This window comes from Pleurodeles waltl, chromosome 11, assembly GCF_031143425.1.
Source record: "Pleurodeles waltl isolate 20211129_DDA chromosome 11, aPleWal1.hap1.20221129, whole genome shotgun sequence".
NCBI classification, from domain to species: Eukaryota; Metazoa; Chordata; class Amphibia; order Caudata; family Salamandridae; genus Pleurodeles; species Pleurodeles waltl.
The window spans coordinates 920,689,729-920,704,074 of NC_090450.1; the positions used below are offsets into that span (position 1 = coordinate 920,689,729).

Consider the following 14,346-nt stretch of genomic DNA (forward strand, 5'->3'; position numbering starts at 1 on the left):
TTCATTACTTATCTGGCTGAAGTTGATTAGACACCTAACACACGGGTACATGACACCAAATGCACCTACATATAATGCAATGCTCCGTGGCAGAGGACTCCACATAATCACAACCCCAGGCCCTGGAGAGATGCATTTCTTGAAATGTAAATGCCCATTTGGACAAGGTATAAAGAGGGAGAATGCTTTGTGGTGCTAGACAATATGGGGCTGGAATACTCATGCCGCCAAAAACACATTTAAAAGGTCATCATTGTAGATGCCTTAATATCTGCTGCTTCCTCACACTGTCACATGCTGCTTCTGGCATGGCTCCAAAGAGGTATAGCGATACTGGCAAACAAACACCTCCCACTAGAAGTTGCACAAATATAAAGAGATACCAGGGGATGTCCGAATACGGCGACAGGTACCTTTCACGGTAATTAGAACACACTATGCAACACTTATGAACCACCCCTATTGTCCAAGGGTTTTCTTTCCCCTGTAGGATTTGTCCTGTTGGAGGCTCAATCAGGTTTAACTGTTGTGGGAGGAGACTTCAATAGGCTCAAGCACTAAATGAGAGAGAGATCATGCCCACCACTTTTTTACGACACCCTGCCAACTCCTGGGATACATGAGGCTCACCAATGTATAGCAACACCATCGTTTTTCTGCAAGGGGAATACAACTTTTTCTCCAGTAAGCCTAGGCCTTTTTCCTAAGGAGATTACTTTCTAGGGCCCACTGATGGTTTAAGGCAACATAAGAATAATACACTCCTAGGAACTTGTTGGACCACACCCATAGCAAACTTCAATTTCATGGTAAATTACCCCATACAGATGACGAATGAGCCTGTAGTGGCTTAAAAAGCAAGTGGTTAGTGACTCCCTACAAGCTGTCAATAATGGTACACTGAAATCACCAACAGTGTTACATGAGGTCTACAAAGTGATTATAAAGAGACAATCGATCTGTACAGTAAAGTATCAAAGGGGCACAACTGCACAAACTCAACAAATCAGAGGTGGCAGTCCAAGAGGAGGAGAAGGACTGCAGATCTAACACAACCGAGGCTTGCCTGCACAAGCTTACCCACATAAAACTGCAACTTAAACAAATCAGAAAGAGATGGAACCATCCTTACCCAATCACAGGATGGTGCCAATGGGTTTGCACAATATTTTAGCTCTATGTATAAAGTGTATGCCACACATTCACTTCAACATCTACGTGACCTCCATGTTAATGTCAGGGTTGTCTGAGAAAGGAAAAATACAACTTGACAATCCCATATCAGTATAGGAGATTCTAGAGGCAATCAAACAACTCTCTTCAAGCAAATAGTTGAGCCCCAACGGATTCCAAGCAGAGTTCTACAAATGTCTGGTCACCCTACTGGCGCAGCCACTCTTAGACTTGTTCAAAGAAGCCATGTCTTTGGTAGCTTCCTGTCTGCACTGAGCGAGGTGGACATAGTGACTATCTTGAAACCAGACCAGCCTCCAGAAGAAAGTGAGCCATAACGATCAATTTTGCTGATACAATATCAAGGCTAAAATCCTTGCTCAGATACTGGTGACTTACTTGACCACACTTATAGCAAACCTAATACACCCTTATTGAAGCGGCAAGGCTGCACTTTTAAAGCCCTGACAATGGGCAGCAAACTGAAGAAACCCGTAGCATTTTATTGGTGGACTTTGAGAAATCCTTTGACAACATCTCTTGGGATTACCTTTTCGCCATATTGGGCCATATGGGCTTTGGCTTATGCTTTCTAGCCTACACCTGCATGCTCTACTCTAGGGTTCAAGTTTGAGCTGGAGTGACACTGACCCACAACTTCTTGTTAGAAAAAGGGGTGAGGCAAGGCAGCCATTCCATCCACTATTATTTGCTATTGCCATTCAACTTTTGGCTCACATGATTATACAGAACAAATGGATACCTGTATTCAGATGGCCTGAGTTTTTGGAGAGCAAAGTATTGTGATACATGGACAGTTACATACATACTTAAGATATCCACTAGACCTTGGCCCAGCCTTGACAGAGACACTAGAGGAATGTGGTCACTACTTGTGGGTGATAGCTAATTGGTCCAAACTAGGCTTTTCCACCTATTCCCGCCAACAGATATTCACACTGGGCTGAGGCCATCGGGATTCGTGTGAACATGCAAAGTGTCAGATATGAGGGTGTTCAGCTTTCTCATATAGAGGAGACAACACAAACAGATGACATATCTCAGTTAAAGTAATGCATCTGCAGTGATATATATGTCTGGCCATCTTCACCACTGTCAATATTGGGCAGAATTGCACTACTAAAGAGGATTATCTTCCCTAAAAGCCTTTGCACACCACAGAACTATCCCTCTGACCTCCCACTCTGATTGCTATCTACGTTGATATCCCTGCTGAGGACCTTATTGTGGCACAAGAACCAACCTTGAATACCATTCACCATGTCCTGCAAATCAACATTTGACTGTTGCCTGGAAAGGATTGATCCTGCCTCATACTAAAGAGCTGAGAGCCTGTGATCCACATAAAATAAATGGAACTACTCATCCGAAGTAGGTTCTCTTGCAGAGCCTGCATATGCGACCCAACTAAGGTCAATGGGTGAGGGCTCTCCAATCCAATATTTTTATAGAGTGAAATTCCCACCAGGAGTACTCCCAGCAGCAAAGGTGGCGATGGGTATGTGAATGGCCTCATACAGTCTAAGTACTTGGTCCAGAAAAGTACAATAGGCCAAACTCCCCTACAGATGGCTACCACCTTATCAGAGGTTGCCTCACTGTAGGGTTTTGAGGGCTGGGAATAACTTGGATCTCATTAATGAGAAAGAACACTAAGGGCCATATGTACGAACACATTTTCCCATTGACACAGAATGGGAAAAACCCTTTGCTACATCTGGCCCTAAATTCCTTCACTTCATTTCAAGGAGGAATGTGGACTTCTATAAATACAGTTCTATCACTACCTCACACGCTACAGCCTTAAAAGGCCTACCTGACTTCAGTGCTCGTGAGGCAAAACCGAGCATATCTCAAGTTCTCACTTGAGGGAATATTGCTCGCACATACAGAACCCTGAATTTTAACTCTGCAGACACAGACACTCAGTGAAGCTGGGAAAAGGGCACTGGCCCACTAAAATCATGTACAAAAGTAATAAAAGATTCTTAAGAATGTTTTGTTAAATACACAGGTTATGATGAAAGACTACCCTAATGGGGTTTATTTTCCTCTTAAAACTAAGTTCATACAATTCCACCTTTCCATATCTTACTTCATTTCACTTAACAGGATGTTTCCGGTTTTAGTGGAATACCTTGGAAGATTATCCGTGAAGAGACAGTCCCACATACCAGATTCCACCATTCTATACAAATTGCAGTGTTGAAAGTCGTTTTTGCAGATTCACATTCTTGAGACTGGTGTAAAGAATGTAGAGTTGATTGTGTATCCTAAAATAGCTGCAAACTATGCTCCTTACATTCAGAAATCTCAGAAAAAACCTTGCTCCCTTAGACTCCACTGATACATTTTATACTAGAATATATTTCTATACTCCAGTAAGATATCCAAACACAACACTAAACAAACAGCGGTAGGTGGGAACACCGGTGCTATGTTCCCTTTTGCATTTCAAATTAATTTAATTATAAGTGGTTTGGATTAAAGGCTCTGAACATTCATTTTATGTGCAAGACATATAGCTAAAATGCATGCAAAGTAGATATCAGATGTGATTGCTCATCTGTATTCAGTAATTGCAATAATGCTGTAAGCTTTCATTTCCAACATACAAAAGCTATTAAGGGTGATAGGACTGAAAATATTACACAACACAGACAAAGGTCTGGTACTGAAAACTTACAGACCTCCCTAGAAAATCCGTTCTTAAGTATGCAAAATATTCAACCCTTTTCTGAGCTGACTCGTCAATATTCACCATCGTGCTAACAGGATGGCTCAGTGAGCTGAATGTTCGACACCAAAAAAGACTTAGCTTCAGCTCTTCCTAGCAAGCCCAACCTACCTTTCATTTTTACATCAGTTAGCAAATGATGCACCATAATGTGAGTGACAACACTTCTTGGTTGCAGTGCTTAGAAGCAGCAGACATGTACTGCGAGGCACTCAGTATAAATAGAATAGGTGACTATTCTTCTGCCTGATGCAACAGCGAGACAGTCAAACAAAACGTAGGACGATATTTCTAGCTCAACAATAGTACACACTACCATGTGCTTTGAAAACATCAATTGTTTTAGTCAATGGCATTACTTTTTCATCTTACCGTAATTAAGAATTTCATGGACTTTCACAGCCTTAGTACCCGCTAAAGCTCAAATCCGCTGAGCTTCAGCTAAAAGAAGAAATATGATCAGGGAGACTAATTGCTTATTTCTGTTTAGCAACATTAGACAAGTTAAGTCCAGGCTGATCTCCGATAATAGCTTTTTTTTTCAAAACAGATTTATTTGAAAATATAGCAATTCTGATAGCACATGTGCTGAATTACTTTAGCAAGCGTCCATAAAATCTAACATTGCTTGACAAGATTTCACAACGTAAAAAAATATCAAGCTAGCTGAAAAACAAACCAAAACATCATTACTTCTTTTTTTCACTGCGTGCATATTTGTGAGGGTCGAATGGGCATTTTCAAGCAATGTGCTTGAAAGGTACAGATGTACTAAATTGTCTGCGTCAACATCAAATAGGATTGCATGAACAGCGAGTCCAATGTCCATTATCTTTTAATGGACCATAGCATTAAAAGGTATAGCTGCATATTCGCTTAAGCGATAAAACCCAAACATTCGTTTGTTCAAATCTCTAGACCAGCTCTAGGTTTGCCGTGAAGTAAAGCAATGTGCAATTTTCAGCATGCAAAAGAGTGACAGAACTGCTAATTGGTCTGGATTTTGTTGTTTAAAAATTCCTTTCTTAAACAAGTGCAAGCTCTAGTGTGCTACATGATCAACTACCAACTGTTTAGCACTCATAGTCTAAGTTGTTTTCTTTTCTTGATTTGCTTTCTATGTTTCGGTCTTCTGTTCTTTCACTTTTATTGTAATTTACATATATTTGAGACCCCCAAAGGGGTTGCAATGAAGCAGTGACAAGGTAAAATAGAGTGAAACGATATGTTGTACAGGTAACACTTTTATTATTCACTTGATTGTTGACATAGATTGTATTCGAAACTGAGACTCATTAGCAATGAACCCTAATGCGGATGTCAATTCATGGAAAGTGTACCACCTGCATATGTTCTAATTTGAACATTCAGTAAAGAAAGTTTGACAAAAAATTCCTTTGTGACAAAAAAAAAACTAATTTGTGATTTTTGCTGGAATGTTGCTTTAGTGTGACGTTTAAGAGTATAACACTTGCGAGAAACTGTGACAGTAGGTGATAAAATTTACATTTTAGATATTCAGTGACAACTTAAAAGTTAGGGAATTGCTAAATAAGGCACTTCAACTGACACTCTACAGACAGCATGAGCTTTATATATCTTGTGAAATTAAAGGCCCTCTGTTGGGGAATGCAAAGCGCAAACTTCAAAAATGGTCTCCAACTAATGTTTTTTAATACTTAATTAATATCCATGACTCTTTCAATAAAGAAATAAGATTTAATTAAGGTTTAATTATCAAAGAGGAACAGGTACAGAAATAAACTAAACCAGTGCATTCTTCATGATGGTCCAAAGATTTCCTGAACCAAATAAATATTTCCATACTACTGCACCGTATTGAGAGCAAGGGGCCTTTTTTTATGTGTCTGGTGGACTCAGGACATCTGTCAAATAACGGGAATGTCCTGTCCACCCTCTTTAGATTGTATACCTGTTTATACACTCTAAATAGGAAAGGAGGGATTTTATCCAGATCTGTGACTGGAGGTGAGTGAAAAGTTTCAGCACTCCGCCTATCATCCTTTTGTGTTCTAAAGTCGCCCTAAGTAGCCAGGGTATGCCCAGACATGGGTCCCTTGCTCACTGTGCCACTGGATTCAAGCTAGCCTGGCTGATGAGGGGCGATACCCTGAAACCAGTCCTAGGATGCTTGTTTCCAGTTCAGGGAGGACCTGGCCTGGAAGCTCAGGCTGGACAGTTCCCATGGAGAGCAGGATCAAGACTGATGAGTGTGTAACTTTCTCTCTAGCGTGTTGGGACAGGAAATTCCGGTAAATCTCCCTCTGATTATTTTTGGGCAGACACAAGGGGTAGGTGGTGAAAGTCACAACAGACATAAAGCTCATAAGAACTTAATTTTCTATTCTATCTTGGTGGCCAGGAGGGAAATATGTCGAAAATGGATGGTGAATACCCGTCCTCTTCCCAAGGATTGGCTGCAGGCCCTGTTCTATATTGCAAGAATGGATTTGGCGGTGGGAGGCTCAAGTAAGAGGAAATGTGGGCCCCTTTGCTCAAGTGGCGAGGAGGCTAAGTACAGCTTTATTGCAATAGGGAGGGTATAAAGTGAGGTCTTGTATACTAACATCCAATGATTATTTCTCCTCCTCCCCCTATTTGGTTAGACTGGCTGGTGTGGGTATTCTATCTACCATTCGATGTCTATATGAGAGGAAATGGGGCTCCTTGGCATGATCAGCTTCACTCTGGAAAGGATGCAAAGATCAACTATGGGGCTGATATAGGAGTTTTGTGAGGTGTATGAGGACAAAAAAAAAAGACTGGTTTGCATATGACTGGGTCAAACTGGGATGGCATGGTGAGCAAAAGAACAATGGATTTAACCCAGATCTGTGACTTGGTGGAGTGTTTGAAAAGTTTCAGCACTCCATCCATCATCCTTCTGTGTTGCTAAAGAAGGGACATCTGCAGTTTTTTTGTTGTTTTTTGCAGATGTTCTGCATCCAACAAACTCGTTTAGTAAAACCTGGAACTCCAAACCTAATCAAACACTGCAGGCCTCTAAAATGTAAAAGAAAGCACTGCACTGTACACAGACACAGGCTCTCAGATTCTCTACGCGGCTGGTATACAACGACAAAGAATAAAGATTAATATTTCACAACATATCGCCCACTGGTTCCTTATGAAAGGACTTGATCTTTATTTCGAAAGAACTGAATTGTTTGCTTAGTTACATAAACTGACTTATTTTCCCCCTCGAACAGTTCGGTTTAGATGCTTATAAACGGGATATATTTAAGCCAAGAAAACGTTGACAAAATATTTTAATAGCAGAGTCATAACAGGGAAGGGACTCGGGGATAATTTGTAGCTATGTTTGGCAATCCTACTTATTGCATCACTTCGAATGCCGAATGAAAAGTAAGTGGAAATAATATGCCACTAAAGCACAAACAACAATTACTACCAGAGAAGCAACGACTATTTCCGAGAAAGAATGACTGTTTCCCACTCTAAATAAAGGCAGTAGCTTCTGGCACAACACTGGCCCCTGTGAATTGGCAACATCTGGGTGTCATCTGACCATGCTGGCAGCCTTCCAGCAAGGCAGCACAGGAAACTCAATGAGGGAAATCTTGAAGATATTCAACCAGGGAACTGAAAGGCGGACCGAAACACATAAATTGGATCTGCGGGTACACCACAAGAAATAATAGTTTAGGGTGAAAAGAGAAGGCTCAGTTTTGGCGAACAATAATCGCGGATTAACTAGATTACAAGGACTGTCCATGCCTTCTTTCTCTCACCAGAAATCACCTCAAGGGTCAAAAGGGACAATTTCTACGCAGTCATTACCTCACTGGTGAAAGGTCCCAAGTCCCGTGACCTGCTTTCACAGCACAAAAATAACTTTCAGTAAAAGGTGTACACCTACAGGCGGGTTTATAATCCATATGGATGCGGCTGGAAGCATTTCATCATGGAGGCGATTGCTGAGACGTCCATAACGGCCGCCCATTTAACATTGAACATTTTAATAATAAGGGAAAGGTTCGTTTTAGAATATTTTCTCCAAAATATCTGCACTACACAATCAACATAATTTCAAAGAAGCTGTTTACTTGTGGCTGTTTTCTTAAGTGCCACCCGCACGCTGCTTTAGGGTGCCAACCCCTGTATTGTTTGCAAGTACAAACAAGATACACGCTACCACAAATCGGAGGCGGTCACCTTTTATAAGGTGAGCTATGCAGAAGTTAGCACTTGCTGCCATTACCTTTTAGCAGAATTAAATGCATGGAGGATGGGGGCTCACTTACGTTTTAACTGCCCATTATTACCAAGAAATGTTTTTGGGCTTTTCATGCTATATTATTTTGCACATGCAATGCTCCTCTATAAATTAAAATGCGCCTATACTTTATAAACGTAAACTTTCCGAAAACACAGCACATGCATAGTCAGTAGCAGTGTAAGATTATCTTTTACCAACATAATTTATAGAATAGCAGAGTAGTGGTGGTGCAAGCTATCCAAACGCACAAGACAGGCACAGCATCTGCAGTAGAGGTGTAAGTGTGTTACAGTGAGACAGAACATATAGGGCACAGAAAGCATAAATGTAGACTACCATTGTCCACGATCATATACAAATTCTCACATGCACCGACCTTAAAATGCTCATGCAAAGAGACTGATGGAAAGCATGAGGAATGGAAGTGTGCCGGGAGAGAGAGACAGCCAGCAGAAAACTGATGCGTGTTACCACTAAACTAGTCATTGGTAAGACCACTTCTGCTAAACTCCACACAAGTCTGAAGCCCTTCTCCAAGGTACTTGGTCCTGTTCTAAACATTTCACCTAGTTCCATAGACCCCTCTGGGTACTGTGTTCAGTTCTGAAGCTCACATCGACAGTGATAGATCTAGTTCTGGAATATGTGTTCAGTTGTGGTATACTGTGCCCAGACCTAGGGGAAGCTCCGAGATACTGATCCCACCTCAGGAGGCTACCTCTGAAGCACTATCTTCTTATCAGAGGCAGATCCCAGTTCTGGAGGCCTAATCTCGAGTATTGGGCTTAGTTTTGATGCTCACATCTGTAGTGATGTGTACAGTTCAGATATAATGTGTCTAGCTAGATATGTGGTGCAAGCTCAGGTGGGTTACCTCTTGTGTACTGCGTTCCATTCGGACATGTGTGCACTTCGGGATGCTATCTCTAGTGTAATGATACCAGTTCTGTAGGTCAGAACTCAACTATTATGTTGTAAATGCTGTAGATTATGGCTGCCGTGGAATGCTCAGTACTGCAGTTTCTGTGCTTAGAGCCTCTCTTTCCTCCACGGCGTGGGTCCAGGAAGCCAGTCATAACATGTTCCTATCAATCGACCACGTCTTACACAAACTGCTCCCCTCCACACAGCAAAATGAAAACTGTACTGACGAATGAAACAGTTCAATTTAAAAACCCTTTACTCAGTTCCAATATTATTCAAAGCGCATACACAGCTTATTCTTTAGTAATGGAAAGGAAGGCTAAAAAGGAAAGGCACAAATGCAGTTGTCCAAGTCCACAACACGTGTGAAGGTGCAATCCAAGACTAATCACTAATGTCAGCGAGAGTGGAAGCAATGGAGGACGAGTGGACGCCGTTTTGGGGGAAGAAGCGGGGAAAACGCAAACACAGGAGGCACTAGAAGCTTGAGGGCCGATGCCACGAATGAATGGGCTTACGTCAGAAACAGTTGTTCGATAAGGTTAAAAAAAAAAAAAAAAATAGACTTCATTCGTCAGTTCCCTCACGTTCTAACACTTCCAACATCATGCTGCTTCCAGACAAGCACTGACGTAAATAAAACCGCAGTGCGTCATGATTACAGTGACGGCACACGTGATGCATCACTTCTGTTCTTGGACATACTTCTTGAAATATCAGTTCAGTATTTTCTTCGACTGGCGCTAACACACTTCTACATGGAGAATAAAGCAAAGGCCTAGAAGCAGGGACCTTAAATGCGCCCACTTAAATGCACCCACCTCCGACCAAACAAACAGTTGGGGCCGTGTGAAACTTGTACGTAAAGGGAAGTGTGTATTTCTCATTGTATTTATAAAAGTGATGTTGACATTCTATAATCTTCAAAACAGCTGCATCTTTTCGTGGGTGTATTTTATATAATTATGATATTTTGTACTGTTGTTGACTTCAGCAGAGGTCTACACCAATAACAATAGCATTTGAGTTGATTTGCATCTTTTCATTGAGGAGCATTGGAGGCATTCCTGGCCTGAAGGTTGTATGATTACTAACTTTACGAATCATATAAAAGCAATATCCAAACGTGCATAAGAAATCTCAAAGTCATCGCTACCTAATAATGCTCATTTTATAAAATTACAATACAATTGTGACTGTCAGAAACATGTGGCTTGGTATTGTATAATTCAAGACGTTATCTGATCCTATGCGCACAATATGGATTCGAGTAACACAAAGGCACTACAAAGAAACATTCTCCTTGTCTTAAGCACATTAACGTATGCACCACTGTGCACATCATTGTGGATTGTTGTACACAGTTTGTTTACCACTGCATCATTATAGTTGCTTGATAGACATGGGATATGTAATACTGTGCAGGGCATAACCTTTTCATGTCAACATTAAGCCCCGCAACACGAGTTATTTAACTTCAGTGTAGAGGACCACTCCTTAAAACGCAAATTGTATCAAGTCACAGTAAACGGAGATTGACTTACTATATCACCTTCTCCAAACAATAATGTACTGAGCTGTTCATGCTTACCCACACATTGTGGTATTCCTACCGTATATGTCAGGGCCTACTCATTAATTGTTCATGATCATAACAAGAAAAAAACGTATAGGGTGGATTGTTAACTATCTATTCTATGCATAAATTACTCAGTGCTATTGGTGCATATCATGTTTTATTAGAAACACATAAAAAAGAGGGAACATTGCTTAGTCATTGAATATGGTAACTGCTCAGAGTATCCGGATATTACATATTGGACTCGGAGGCTCCAGCTTACTGTTGCCATGAGATAATTGTCTGGGGGTGGTTTGTGCTAGAACAGAGATACATGGGGGTCTAATGATGGTGTAGCATGTAAGGACACACAGTGCTATGCTGCATTATGAGGAGTGCACTGTGTTGGTGTAGTAATGACTAGGGGTCAACTGCTATGACAGAAGTGACGGATGGCACTATGCTGGAGAAGAGGAAAAGAAGGCAGTAGGATACCATGGACTGCTTCGAGGCATAGTGCTGGTATCGGATGAGGGGGCAGAAGTGTGCTTATGAAAATATGGAAGTACTGTTTTCACTGTCCCGTGTTGGAAAGATCCTCCAGGTGTGAAACATGTAACTGGGGATAGGACACGGTGCTGGCCACAAACCAAGAAAGAAGCAATGGGCCTCTGCTGATGTGGGGAAGGTACTGCAAGACCCTGGATAATGCTGCCCACAAACCAGGGAGGGAGGGCCAGACCAGTGGGGCAGAATAATAGAGGAAGGAGGCACGGGTTCGAAAGTGGTACCGGAAGGCCAAGATGCTCTGTGACGGTATGCGGAGGACATGGCATTGTATTGGTGTAGAACTGGTACTGACAGAACAGAACCTATGAGGAAGTATGTTGCTACATGGAGAATATGTCATTGTGTTGGTATGATGGTTGGCATGGGTCTAGACAGTGCTAATAATGTTTTAATCTGAAAAAGAAAGGTGGTACTGAGCACCTCTGTTGGTCAGAAAAAATATGCTGGGGTTGGCAAATCTGGCACAGGCAATTGTGGTAAGAGGTGGTTCTAGGGGAGAATCACTTGGTATAGGGACTGTCCCGATACGGGGAAGGCGCCGCAAGTACACCTGGAGTAATTCGATCGTCTGTCATAGGAAGAAGATTCTGGGATCTCTGCTGAGACAAGAGGGAAGGATTGTCACTACACCAGCACATACAGGACAAACACCATACCAATGTTAAAAGGCCAGGTCACTGTGCTGATGCAAAGGTGTCACTGACAATTAATGGAAGACAGGAAACAGTGTGTTGGTCCACGGAGTGAAGGTACATGTGCTGATATAGTGTAGCCTAACTAACACTGACATGGGATTTGCAGTGGAACCCAGCTACTATGTGGATGTCCAAGGACTGATACTATAATACAGTCCTTTGATAGAGTAGAACGACTCAGATTATTTGCAAGAAAAGCAAGGACACAGCGACAGTATAACAAGGCCCAAGTATAGCGTCGATATAAAGCTGTCTGAATTGTGCAGATAGAGTTTCTACTAAGGCAGAGTGTTGGTCTGAGGAAAAATGTCAATTTGCCAACATAAGGAGGTCTTATCATTAATGACACATGGCAGTGGCGGTGAGACTAGCGCGTGGGATGCTGGAGTAACTCCGTAACTACTGGGAGTATGGGTGGAGAAAGGACAATTGCGAGGCCCTTCATAAGCGTCATTTGTTGTATTTTCAAATACAGACCGTCACGCATTCCTTATTAGCTTCATTGAGGTGATTTATCAGCCAGCATCTCCACTCTAAAAATTGTGCCAGCACCAAGGACAGAGGGTGCACTCTGGTCTCATGCGGGGCTGTTTCAGGTGCTGGTATACAATACGGTTCTCTAATGAAAAGAAAAAAAGGACGGTCCAGGCACCGCTGTTGGAATGGGGTGCAGCTGCACTTAGTTGGTTCAGAAAGGCCAGTGAGACTATACTGGTACATACAGTGGTAGTATAATGAGCCCCAACATAAAAAATAAAGACACGCGAGGCCTCAGACCTGTGCGGTCCTAATATAAAGAGGCACCGGTAACTGCTAATGTAATGTTATCATTTGATAGGGGGAAGGTTGGAGGATCTTCGGTGGGTGTAGCAGCTCTGTGGACTAACGCATCGACCCTACGAACCTTTGTATGTCATGGTCACTGGTTCAAACCCCAGAGAGTCTGCTCGGCCTCTTACCCTTCCCGAGATCGATAAAATCAGTACTACTGAGTTGGGTAACAACAAACTCCTGGTCTTTAAAGCCAAGACGCATCAAGTGTGTGGCAAGCGCTTCACAAATACGGGTTACAGGGAGGACAGGAGCACCGTGTCACTCACTATAAGGAGGACCGCGGTGCTGCGTCTATAATGCTGCAATCCTACAGAACAGGAAGGGGATATTGGGATCTCTGCTGGTATAAAGATCGCAGGGGCACCATGATGATACACGGAAGTCACAGGCACGGAGAGTGAAAAATGTTTTCATCTCACGGGGAGCATGATTCTGGGATATCTGTTGGCAAGAGACGAGCAGGGGCTCCATGCCGGTGCACGGATGCCAAGGCATTGCTGGTATGATGCCGTCATGTGACAGAAGAAAAAGAACCGGTCGTCTTTGCTGGTACAGGGAACGCTGGGAGCAATCTGCGAGTAGAAGACTGAAGGATCGGTATCTCCACTGATTATAGGAGGCCAGGGCAGGGAGTAAGGGCGATTGGAGGCAACGGACGTGTATACTGCTTGTCTCCATGACGAGAGGGAGGCCAGGTATGCTATTAACAGAGTAATGAAATGTGCTGGCATCAAGTACATTCTTTGGCACGGAGGCTCCTTCAGAGACTTGGGGTGACATATGAAACGCTACGCACGTACTGGAAGGAGCGGGAGCAAGACGCTGCCCTACTGTGTGCAGTGTTACACAGTATCTTCCTGAAACGGGAGTAAATGGCAAGCTATGCATCAGATCGAAGGTGGCCTGGGGGCACTGTGTAGGTTTACCGAGGCCTTGGGGGAGCTGGTCGACGAGAGAGGTGGCAAGTTCGCATGGAGGCATTGTGCAGTTACAGGAAGCACATACATGTCCAGCGTGGCACTACGCTGGTGTGACTGGCCTGGGAGCTGGCGGTCAAGGGTACTATCCTGTCTCAGGCCCAGACCTGTCAGAGGTAACGTGAGCGCCCACATGGGGAGGGTCACCTCGCCGGACCCCGCCAGCAGTCCCTAGAGACTTGATAGGTCCCCACCCACCTGTCACCGGCTCACAGCACCTTCTGCTTACCGTTGGTGCCCGGGCTGTGACTCCGCCGGGCTCTACTCCTCCTCCGCCCGCCGCCTCTTCCTCCCTGAGCCAGTGCTCAGACTGTCTCCAGGAGTGATGGAACGCCCCGCCCCCCGGCCACCAAGCCCCGCCCACCCCTCAGGCTGCCAGCAGAGGGGCTGGCTCTTCGTGTCGTCATCGCGGCATTCCGCAAGGCGGCGCGCGAAAGGCTGTGTAGGCAGGCAGGCCGTGGAAACAAAAGAAGGACGGAAAGTGAAAGCCAGCCTCGTCTAGAGGACGGACAAAAGCAACAACTGCAACACAAAATCAGACCGAACATTCGACCTAACGTTTAGAAAGCAACTTTCAAGTACGAAAGACGGTTACC

The 14,346-nt window shown here is 43.4% G+C and overlaps 1 protein-coding gene across 14 annotated transcripts in view; it reads right to left on the bottom strand.

Annotated features, from left to right (window-relative positions):
• CLIP1 (CAP-Gly domain containing linker protein 1) overlaps positions 1–14,139 on the bottom strand; it is a 543,241-nt gene extending 529,102 nt beyond the window's left edge. For 13 of the 14 annotated variants that reach the window (XM_069214950.1, XM_069214948.1, XM_069214943.1 and 10 more), the window contains exon 1: positions 13,980–14,139. The gene's annotated coding sequence lies outside the window, so the exon portion shown is untranslated. Of the gene's footprint in view, positions 1–1,132; positions 1,167–13,979 lie in introns of those variants that run through there. The other variant, XM_069214937.1, reaches the window with a different exon arrangement.
• Positions 14,140–14,346: the final 207 nt, after the last annotated feature.